We start from the raw sequence: 12,214 nt of genomic DNA, 5'->3' as shown, positions 1-12,214 counted from the left end.
TCACAAAGATGTGAAGACTGAAGAGTGGAGTTTATAGGTTTATGACCATATATAGGTTTAGAGGCACTGGAATGATGTAAAGTATATATAATCTATTTGTAAGTCATATCAAATGATCACAAGTAGCGTTGCCAAGCTCATGTATTTTGTAGTAACTTACTATGGAAGTATATTGTGCCGAAGTTCATTGTACGTAAGAACAGTTGCGAACGGAAGTATATATTTTTAACTACATTAGCTAAATAAACCTTTGTCGGTGTCGTTTGGGAAGGATGTAATCTCAATGTTTAGATGAGAATTTATTGACTTTCCATATATAGAAAGAGATAGGCTATAAATGACATATCTTAGGTCTTAGAGCATGGTTAATAGTACAGCCAGCTGCTGGTTATATGATGTTGACACGTCATCTATAGCCAAGTTTATAGTCCACAAGTACAATAGGTAGATGTAAATGAGTACTACTTTATTGATACAAGGCCCACCATTCTCTCTCACAAAGTGTCTAGAAGCACGTGTTACAGCCGGCTGTTAGTTTGTAGCCCGCTTCTCTTCTCTCTCATCTTCTCTCTCTTCCAACTCATCACAATTATATTATTTTAAGTCTTACAGCTCGCATACGTCATCCTATTGTACTTGCTTTTATTGACCGGTTGGATGGATCAAGTAAGTGAGCCGCTTTGGATTTCCGTGTTAATATATTTGATTTTTTGTTCACAAATTTGCAAAAATATCTGTGTTCTAAAATATTTTAAAATTTTCCATAAAAATATTCCTTTTGAATTAACACAATGCATTTTGTGGCATATTTGAAAAATTCACCCAGTTTGGTTTGTAGGTATAGAATTTAAAAAAGTTAGCTATAGTAACTCGGATTGTTTTTGAAAAAATAATATTTTGAAAAAACTTTGTCTTTTCTTGTTTAAAGTTCAAAAAATATTTGTGTTCGTAAAAACTATTCGCAAATTCGGAAAAATAACTTTCAATATAGTACCACCTAGTTTGAGAAAGTTGTGTGTGTTTAAATAAATAATCGGGTTTAAAAAACTAAAAAACGATTTTTTTTCTTTAGAAAAAATCTTAGAGTTTTTTTGACAACTTTGCGAAATATTCGAGTTGCTCAATTTAGTACAGTGGCGAAGGAGTTCAATTCCTGATGGGCGGTATTTTTTTTCTCTTTCTTGGACAGTTTCCGCTAATGGGTCGGCCTATCTCGGCTCTGTGCGCTAATTGAGAGAACGGGTGCCGACGGATGAAAATTCATGTGGGTCCCATTGTAGAAGAAAAATTTAGGAGAAACAATCGTTTTCTAATATTAGTCGGCCGTTGATCGCCCGCATGTGCGGCCGTCTGATTGAGACGTGCTTGGCCATTGATCGTAGGCTCGCAGTGCACGGTCTTTTCCTTTTCTCTTATTTGAATCCTTCTGTCGCGAATGAAGTAGTGTGTTGTTGGAGCAGCAACCCTTCCTCGGCCAGCGTCGTTCGCCGGTGTGTTGATTCTGGTCACGCCAGCCCCATCATCGTACCACGAACAAATGCTTCAATAGAAAACCTCCGGGGAGCTCCATTGCATCACCATCACAGCCTCGGTGGAGCTCCATTGCAACACTGGCGATGCTTCAAAAATTCCAACGCAGTCCCGGAAAGCTCCGTTGCAGCGTCGACGAAGCTCCATTAGGGCGTCGGTAGTGCGGCAAAAGCTGCGCCGCAGCCTGACGAAGTTCCATTGCAGCGTCGATGGGGCTTCGTTGATGGGCGCTGCAGCATCTGTTGTCGGCAAGACCTTTCAATTGCAGCATCGACACTGGTTGCAGCGCCGACGTGCTTGGACGAACCCGCGGCCATCGCTTGCGCCTGCACCAGCAGCATAGGATCGACACACGGCGAAAGCTTCACAGCAAGACGCCACACGGCATAATTGACGCTCACTTCCTCGACGGAGGAAATAACCATGGGGAGAAGTGGAGATGGGAACGATGGAAAGAAAGGAAAAGGAAGAATCAGGAAGGAGGGGACAAGGTTCCAAAGGTGGGAGACAAGGGACAGGGACAGACGATGCGAAGGGAATAAGGTGTGTGCTTGCCGGGTCCACGTGTGGCACGTGTCGCTAGGATGAGACGGTTTACAAGCTGCATGGATCAGCCAGTTAAAGATAAACGATTTCCACAATATTAGAGATTTAGAAATCACCTAAATGGGACAAAACCAAAGATTTTATTATAAGATATAGATATAGATAGGCTTCACTACCTTGACCTAGAGTGCATGACAACACTAATCAGAGACCCATGGGTCATTTGACTTGATATTTCTAGCTAAGATAACCGTAGTTCAGAGAACCGGTTTCTTTTTACAATCAAGTGACTTGATATTTTTAGCTTACAAGGGAATTTTATGCTTTTGTTCTACTCCAGCCAACTACTACATGATGAATGATTAACTACGCGTCGCAATCTTGACAGCACATATGTAAATTATATGGTGCACATTATGAATGCCCCCAAATCATCAGTATAATTGTGTCTTTTTCTAATGTCCGCATCAGCCAACTATCCGCTGGATGGGCAACAACATAAGAACAGCAATACGGATGTAAAGGGGTCATTTACCAAAGTGAGAGCATCTCTAGCACACCCTGTATATCACCGATTTGTAAAAGTCGTTTACAGTTCACGAAAAAACTTCTTTTGCAGACCGGCGTGGACGGCGGCCGAGCATACCCTGCAAATTGAACTCAATATCCTTTTTTACGGGTCTGATTTGCGGGGTCTGCTCGGCCGTCGTTCACCGTCTGCCCATAAATCAGTAATTTGCATTTTAATTTGGTGCATGAAAACACATTTTTTTACTTCATTATTTTCTTCAAAGGCATTGGATACATAATAATGCATTAAATCTTTGCTAAAATAGCAAGATCAAAGAAAACAAGAATCCTAATTAGGCATTTTAGAAGATATCCAACTCCCATAACTACTCCCACTAGTTCGACCAATATCTTCTCTATGCAGTCATTGTTGATCTGCAGATTCTTGATCTTACATTCTTTATTCTTCGGTTTTGATTCTAAAGAATTAGACGTTGTTTTCCCTCTAATTTCTTTTCAAATTACACATGCAACCGCATCATTAGCCTCAATTATACCAAGGAGTGCACGAATATCTATTAAGTTGCTTCCTATCAATAAATCGATGTATTCTTCTTTTCACTACCAAAATGAGCATTCACCTTCCTACACACATGAACATCTCAATAAGCTACCGAAATCGAACCAAATAAGTTGACAAAGCCGAACGGAAACAAGAACATACCCCGTTGTTATTACATTTGAAGAATACCCATCTGAGGTGTTGCCGCATGCTAGGGCTTAGCCGCAGCACTGTCTTCGTACAGTCGTTGAACTGTATGAGCGACATCGGCAAGCTGACAAGCCTCTACGCGAGCACCGAGCCCGGGCGACGGTCGACCGAGTCCCTCTCGGCAAACCGACGACGGTGACTAGAGGATGGACCAGTACATGGCGATGGCGCTTTGCCGGGGCTATGCGGGGTGCTCCCCGACCAATCCAAGGCTTGACATAGCCGCTGGTGGCCGAATATGCCAGATCCGACCGACACGAGAAACAATCGCCGATTTGCAACTTTCCGGCCGGCCGAGGCAGCGGGAAGGGGTAGAGGTCAATCCCATGCGTGTGACGACCCGTCGGCATGATCCTGGTGGATGGTATGGCCGGAATCGTAGGCGGCAGCCCGACGGCGGTGGGTGGTGGAAAAGGGCGGGTTGAAATGTCCCATCCGCCAACCGCTCCCGCTATATAAATGGCATCGACGGGTCAAGGGGCAGAACCCGCGTTTCCGTGGGTTGGGGTGGGAATTTTGCCGCACAACGCAAAAATATTTATGGATCCGACGCGTTTGCGGGCTATGATTAGGCAACATTTTTTATGTGGATTCGTATTTTGATGATTATTTTACGGATCGAGGCATTATACTAGGTTTGCCGATAGATACTTTCAGTGGGTAAACCCAGTGGCTGATGCTCGCCGTGGCTCTGGTGAACTTCGGGGAAGATCCTTACTCGACAAGCTGTCTTTGTTGAAGGATGTTGAGCCCTCTTCGCCTCCAAGGTTTGGCTGGACCCTCAAGCAGATATTGTTGAGTAAATAGGCAATTTTCCGAGTAGATTAATCCATGAAATAATTACTAACATGGCATTGACTAGATTCATGACATACTGATCACGGAGTATACTAGCAAGTACTACGCATATAGCAGAAACATCTACGCATATAGATAGTACTACTAGTGCAGACAGAAACAGGAGAGAGATAAACATATCATACCCTCCGATCGGCCAACTGGCGGTAGCAGCAGCGGTGGCGGCGGCTGTATCCTCTGCCGCCTTCTTCTCGGCTTTGGCCTTCACGCGGACGAGACGGTCAGCTTCGCTTGGTGAAGACATGGCGATGACGAGGGCGACGCAGACGTAGACGAAGCAGATGGACGGAGGCGAGTAGTCGCGTGATCGCTCCCCAAAAACCTAATCGCCCCTCTCCCGTACAGGAACCGGAGAGGCGAGGTTTCGGAGGCCTGCTCTCCCGTCGACCGTGTACGTGGTAAACGGGACGGAGTCGCCGGCGGCAGCAGCAGCAAAAGGAACGAACGCATGAGGCAGATGCGATCTGATTCTCGTGACGGCTAGGGTAGGCGATAGCCTGCTTATAAATGCGGCTGGGTGGAGAGACGTGGGCCGAACCCACGTCCGAGTCGGTAACAGCCCACAATCCGACGTCTCGGATCGTGCCGTGTCCGTTACGTATTCTCCGTTCCTGTCCGGCAAAAATAAGGGCGTAGGTTTCTCTGTTCCTGACCGGCAAAAATAAGCGCGTAGGTATGAGCTCGGCTCGGCTCATTCCCGCAACCCGCGACACGTCGTGACGTGTCGAGGCGTGGCAAGGCGGGCGGCGGAGGAGGAGTGCTCGAGGGCACCTTCTCTTCTCACTCTCCAATAGCATGTGGAAGAGAGACCCTTATAAAGGGGTCCAACTTCTCCTCCACTAGCGGGGTGGGACTAAACTTCCCACCACCTTGTCATGCCACCACCTACATGGGCCCTTGGAGATTTTTCTGAAATTCTCTAATGGGCCTAATGCCCACTACCAATTTCAACAATCCCCCACCAGATCTCAAGGGCACATCGTGTTCCCTCGTTCCAATCACTGTTTTAATATACCACCATTTCAGTGAATACCTGTTAAGGTTGAGCTTCACCTAGAGCAAGTAGCTACACCCCTTTACAACTGAACAATGGACTATGCCTTGAATTGTCAGTTTGGTGTAAAGGAGCTTCACCACAAGTCTTACTAGTACTAGGCTGCTGAAGGTGAAGGCGAGCAAAACAACGAGAAGAGTAATCAGCATGGTCCTCCTTATTATAGTCATTTCACAAAGATGTGAAGACTGAAGAGTGGAGTTCGAGAGAGACCCTACATTTTAAAGGTGCTTGGACCGTCTCATTTTTCAGATCTTCGGGGCACTCTTAATGCATGCTATCTTAAGGTATATCATGAGCATTAAATATATATTTACATACAGCTCCTCTAATAAATTGTATCTTGCTGTTCTACTCCATTTAATGTGTTTTGCGAAAGGAAAATAGTACGACTTGTCTTTGTTTTGGTACTTCTAAACTTTGATATTTTTCCTATGTTTTTTTTGAACTTTTTGCTAATAAATGATCCGCCACCATATGTATGGATTTTCCTGAATAATGTTTTTCTATCAAATATGTGGATTTTTCATTATAAATAGACTAGTCGTCAACCCGTGCATTTGCACGGGCTAGATACAAAATATTATCTTACAATCCATATTATGACCATATATTGTTTTTTGATTCTGGTGGGATGTCCGTCCAACCTTTATGACCATATATAGGTTTAGAGGCACTGGAATAATGTAAATTAGAAACTATATTGTAAGTCATATCAAATGATCACAAGTAGCGTTGCCAAGCTCATGTATTTTGTAGTAACTTACGATGGAAGTATAAGCACGCTAGTAACTTACTATGTAATGATCACAATTATGTATTTAAAAGAAGTTAGCATCTTAAATTTCCAATTTTCATCTTCAAAATTATCCATGTTAGTTTTCGGTATTATACACTGGCTGATTTGTGGGTAGCCTAAAGGAACCCTAACAATCTTTGCAACTCCTTCAGAATTTTGATATCTCATTTGTTAGGTGAGAGGAGAAGTACGATGCACATTTATATGTGCTATATAAGCACGCTATTAGCAGCATAATTGCTTCTTGTTTTACTATTATTCCAGATTTTCTAACTTGGTTGTCTTGTCAGACTTAAAGCATGTATTCCTAGTTAATGAAGCAGTGAATCAGCATAAGAAAAACTTGTATATCCCCTTAGAATATAATTAAGGGCACTCGATCCGTTGGGTCGAAACAGGGTATGAACAAGAGGTGGAATTTCCGACAACATGCAAATCCAGTAAGGGAGTATAGGTTGCATGCATCGATTGATGCAGAGGCCGGGGGTCAAGCCTCCTTTTCCAAAAAAAAAGTAAGGGAGTATAGGGTCGATAGTTTCTGCCGGGACAAAGAATTGGGTGTGGATCTTGAATATCCCCTTAGAAACATTGTTGTAATGAGGCCGAATCCGTTCTAGACACTCGAACAGAGTAGAAAGCCTATTCACTTAATTTTCGTTATTAAAAGAGAAATACAATAATAAGCACATCCTTTATTGTTGGATTGAACCAATAAAAAACTCAAGCCACATTCTGCATGTTCCACATCAATGTAATGTTGGACTAGACTTTGCTACGGAACACACGAAACAATAGCAACCACCTTTAAAAAAATTCCCACGACAGTGGCCGCCCTGATGCAACTGTGCGACACATGCAGTAGCGCAAAGGATGTTGATGCACGGCCCTCTGTACAACTTCATTCCACACATGGTTCTGAAAGTGGCTGGGTCAAATCAGTCTTTGGAGGTGGAGGTGGAGGAGGAGGCAAATCTGTCTTTGGAGGTGGAGGTGGATTGATCTTTCGAGATGGAGGAGGTGGAGGAGGAGCCAAATGACTGCTCCCTGGATCCGGAGGAGGGGCCAAGTCACTGCCATCACCTCTTCCCAAGTGATCTTGTCCTTTGATTGGGCCTGTTGTTCAAACCAGACACGAAATTAACAAGTGAAACACACAAAAAGTTAATAGTCCTTCTCTCGGCATCTTGGTACGTATTTACCAACCAACTTGGCGTTAGACGTATATTGGATATATTAACCGTATCAAGATGAAGTACATGTATGACATAGATGGATGATAATACCTGAAAAGGCGAGCAAAACAACGAGAAGAGTAATCAGCATGGTCCTCCTTCTTATAGTTATTTCACAAAGATGTGAAGACTGAAGAGTGGAGTTCGAGAGAGACCCTACATTTATAGGTGCTTGGACCGTCTCATTTTTCAGATCTTCGGGGCACTCTTAATGCATGCTATCTGAAGGTATATCATGAGCATGAAATATATATTTACATACAGCTCCTCTAATAAATTGTATCTTACTGTTCTACTCCATTTAATGTGTTTTGCGAAAGGAAAATAGTACGACTTGTCTTTGTTTTGGTACTTCTGAACTTTGATATTTTTCCTATGTTTTTTTTGGACTTTTTGCTAATAAATGATCCGCCACCATATGTATGGATTTTCCTGAATAATGTTTTTCTATCAAATATGTGGATTTTTCATTATAAATAGACTAGTCGTCAACCCGTGCATTCTCACGGGCTAGATACAAAATATTATCTTATAATCCATATTATGACCATATATTGTTTTTTGATTCTGGTGGGATGTCCGTCCAACCTTTATGACCATATATAGGTTTAGAGGCACTGGAATGATGTAAAGTATAATCTATTTGTAAGTCATATCAAATGATCACAAGTAGCGTTGCCAAGCTCATGTATTTTGTAGTAACTTACTATGGAAGTATATTGTGCCGAAGTTCATTGCACGTAAGAACAGTTGCGAATGGAAGTATATATTTTTAACTACATTAGCTAAATAAATCTTTGTTGGTGTCGGTTGGGAAGGATGTAATCTCGATGTTTAGATGAGAATTTATTGACTTTCCATATATAGAAAGAGATAGGCTATAAATGACATATCTTAGGTCTTAAGTGAGCCGCTTTGGATTTCCGTGTTAATATATTTGATTTTTTTTTCACAATTTTGCAAAAATATTCGTGTTCTAAATATTTTAAAATTTTCCATAAAAATATTCCTTTTGAATTAACACAATGCATTTTGTGGCATATTTGAAAAATTCACCCAGTTTGGTTTGTAGGTATAGAATTTAAAAAAGTTAGCTATAGTAACTCGGATTGTTTTTGAAAAAAATAATATTTTGAAAAAACTTCGTCTTTTCTTGTTTAAAGTTCAAAAAATATTTGTGTTCGTAAAAACTATTCGCAAATTCGGAAAAATAACTTTCAATATAGTACCACCTAGTTTTAGAAAATTGTGTGTGTTTAAATAAATAATCTGGTTTAAAAAACTAAAAAACGATTTTTTTTTCTTTAGAAAAAATCTTAGAGTTTTTTTGAGAACTTTGCGAAATATTCGAGTTGCTCAATTTAGTATAGTGGCGAAGGAGTTCGATTCCTAATGGGCGGTATTTTTTTTCTCTTTCTTGGACAGTTTCCGCTAATGGGTCGGCCTATCTCGGCTCTGTGCGCTAATTGAGAGAACGGGTGCCGACGGATGAAAATTCATCACTAGTGGAAAACGGGCCTTTGGCCGGGACCCTTTAGTCCCGGCCTGTCTCTGGGCCGGGACTAAAGGCCCGACCACGTCGCTCCAATTCTCAATGCCTCCCTCGAGGCTTTAGTCCCGGCCCGTAAGGAGCCTTTAGTCCCGGTTTGTGTCCCAAACCGGGACTAAAGGGCTACGCGGCGGGCAGTGGTGGTGGCAACCGTTCGTATCCCCCCTTTAGTCCCGGTTGGTGGCTCAACCCGGGACTAAAGGCCTAACACGTGGCCTGCCGTAGTGGTGGCAACCGTTGGTATACCTCTTTAGTCCCGGTTGGTGGCTCAACCCGGGACTAAAGGCCCAAACGGTTTGCATCCCGCGTCGTTTCGGGCGATGAAAAGCATGAACCGAAGCACAGTCGCCATTTCTCTGTTTCTTCTTCTCTCTCGCTCTCCCTCTCTGTTCTTCTCCTCTCTTCTTCCCTTCTCTTCTTCCATCATGCCAACTCGCTTTAAAAAGGTGCTCGCACATGGCACGACCATGCTCGATGTCGTGTACACGAACGAGAGCAGGGAGGTGCCATTTTTTCTTGAACAGTTGAAGGAAAAATGGCTTGACGCTGCAATGGATCATGAGAAGTTCTTGGGGCTTGATCTGGAGTACACGGCCGATCAACGCGGTGTTGCCGTCATCCAACTATGCTTTGCACGCCATGTCTTGATCTTCCAATGGGCGAGGTAAGTTTTGAGGCTTTCTTTGATCCAAGATAATGACATTGTAAGTTTATTTGTTTCAATCATAGTTGGTTCCCTTCAAATAGTTGTAGTGAAACAATTTTGATTAGTTGAAGGGGAACACAATCTAATTGGAATAGTGTTCCATAATCTGAAAAATCGTATTAGAATCAACTAGTGTTTAATATGTTCCATTGGAATCATAGTTGGTTCCCTTCAAATAGTTGTAATGAAACAAGTTTGATTAGTTGAAGGGGAACACAATCTGATTGGAATAGTGTTCCATAATCTGAAAAATCGTATTAGAATCAACTAGTGTTTAATATGTTCCATTGGAATCATAGTTGGTTCGCTTCAAATAGTTGTAGTGAAACAATTTTGATTAGTTGAAGGGAACACAATCTGATTGGAATAGTGTTCCACAATCTGAAAAATCTGATTGGTTCAATATGTTCCATTGAAATCATAGTTGTAGTGATACAATTTTATGCGGTGTTCTTTGATCCAAGGTTATGAAAATTGCATATAGCTAGTGATCTCTCTAGGTTCCATTGGATAGCAATATGATATGTCATAGTCATGAAAATTGCATATAGCTAGTGATCTCTCTAGGTTCCATTGGATAGCTATAGTGATCTCTCTAGGTTCCATTGCATATGTTCTATTTGAATCCTAAAGATAATTTTCTCTTTAGTTGTGGTGAAATATGTTTCCTTATTGCAGCAGTATGTAACATTTGTTCCATTTTAATTTGTTTCTGTTGCAGTAGTGACAAGCATTGTCCAGAACTCATGGACTTCCTTCGCAGCGGCATCACTTTTGCTACCTTTGACATAAGGAATGACAAGCTGAAGATGAGGTACAGCTTCGGTATTGAGATACCAACTGGTTGCCTCATTGATCTTCAAACGGTATTCAGGCTTCGACATGTCAGGACTTCGATGGCTCATATGGCAGTTGCCTTGATCGACGAGGAATATGGTGATATGAAGACCAGTTTCCCAAAGTCTCGGCACAACTTTGGGAGAAGCCCCACTTGATCCTATCAACATTGAGTATGCAGCAAAAGATGCATACGTTTCATACGAGTTGTACCGCAAGATTCGAGTCGTCAACTATGGCCAGCGTCACCTTGAGGAAGGTGGACATTCTGATTCAGATGATTCAGACGAGTAGTGTTCTCAACGTCGAACACTTGTATATATATCTATGGTAGCTATTATTATGTACTGTTTGGACTAGTATCATGTACTGCTTGGACCAATTTATATATGTCTAGTTTCTGTTTGTGCCATTATAGTTTCCAAATTTGAATGGTTTAGCCCTTTCTAACTTCATTTGCTACTTTTGAATGGTTTAGCCCTTTCTAACTTCATGGTATCATGCATTTCGATCACATATATAAACAAAAAGTCTTCAGTTCAAATAAGTTCAAAAAATGAAATCCCTTTTGTAACAGATCTATTTTTGATTAAAACAGTCATTTAAAAATGAAAGACCATTAGTCCCACGTGGCGTCCAGCGGAACCACGTGGCGTGCAGAGTCCCACGTGGCGTCCAGTGGAACCACGTGGCGTGCAGCGGAACCACGTGGCGTGTCGTGGAACCACTTTTGTTGTGGGGGTCGCTTTTCCTTCTTCTCCTTGTGCTAGATATTTGTTATGCATTAGGGAAAGAAGGAATAGCGACCATCATCGACGGTCAAAAAATCAGGTGAGGGAGTGTCCACCATACATGAGAGAAGAAGAATGCCGACTGTTGTTGTGGGGGTTGCTTCTCCTTCTTCTCTTTGCTTCTCCTTCTTCTCTTTGTATTCTTCGTTCTGTACACGAAGTGCATCCAGTTTTTGTCGTGGCCCTCTCAACTTTTTAACACATGCTATGTGGGTGAAATGATGATAGCATGCCAACTTTCAACATTTTCAGAGTTCATTTGTAGTGCTTTTCAATTTTAGGGTCAACTAGCTCAAAAAAATAAGTTAATGCACGAAGAATACCAAATGAAGTCAGAATTTGTTGAATTTTTGTGATGTGCCTTAGAATGGTGCATTTTGAACACACAAAAAGTATGGAGTTCAAATAAGTTCAAAAAATGAAATCCCTTTGTAAGAAATGAGTTCTCGTTCGAAACCCTGATACTTCGAGAGAGATTGTCCGTTTTGTACACGAAGTGCATCCAGTTTTTGTCGTAGCCCTCTCAACTTTTTAACACATGCTATGTGGGTGAAATGATGATATCATGCCAACTTTCAACATTTTCATAGTTCATTTGTAGTGCTTTTCAATTTCAGGGTCAACTAGCTCAAAAAAAATAAGTAAATGCACGAAGAATACCAAATGAAGTCAGAAATTGTTGAAATTTTGTGATGTGCCTTTGAATGGTGCATTTTGAACACACAAAAAGTATGGAGTTCAAATAAGTTCAAAAAATGAAATCCCTTTGTAAGAGATGAGTTCTAGTTCGAAACCCTGATACTTCGAGAGAGATTGTCCGTTTTGTACACGAACTGCATCCAGTTTTTGTCGTAGCCCTCTCAACTTTTTAACACATGCTATGTGGGTTAAATGATGATAGCATGCCAACTTTCAACATTTTCATAGTTCATTTGTAGTGCTTTTCAATTTCAGAGTCAACTAGCTCAAAAAAAAAAGTTAATACACGAAGAATACCAAATGAAGTCAGAAATTGTTGAAATTTTGTGAT

At 41.6% G+C, this 12,214-nt stretch overlaps 1 long non-coding RNA gene across 1 annotated transcript; it reads right to left on the bottom strand.

Moving 5' to 3' along the window:
• Positions 1-6,700: 6,700 nt before the first annotated feature.
• LOC123412283 lies at positions 6,701-7,453 on the bottom strand. Its single transcript, XR_006613462.1, has 2 exons — positions 7,353-7,453; positions 6,701-7,182 (listed from the first exon to the last, which is right to left on the bottom strand). It is a non-coding gene; the product is annotated as an uncharacterized LOC123412283 (long non-coding RNA).
• Positions 7,454-12,214: the final 4,761 nt, after the last annotated feature.

Source organism: Hordeum vulgare, chromosome 7H (assembly GCF_904849725.1).
Source record: "Hordeum vulgare subsp. vulgare chromosome 7H, MorexV3_pseudomolecules_assembly, whole genome shotgun sequence".
In the NCBI taxonomy this organism is placed as follows: domain Eukaryota; kingdom Viridiplantae; phylum Streptophyta; class Magnoliopsida; order Poales; family Poaceae; genus Hordeum; species Hordeum vulgare.
The sequence above is the reverse complement of the archived record's forward strand: the minus strand, read 5'-3'. Positions and strand labels throughout refer to the sequence as shown.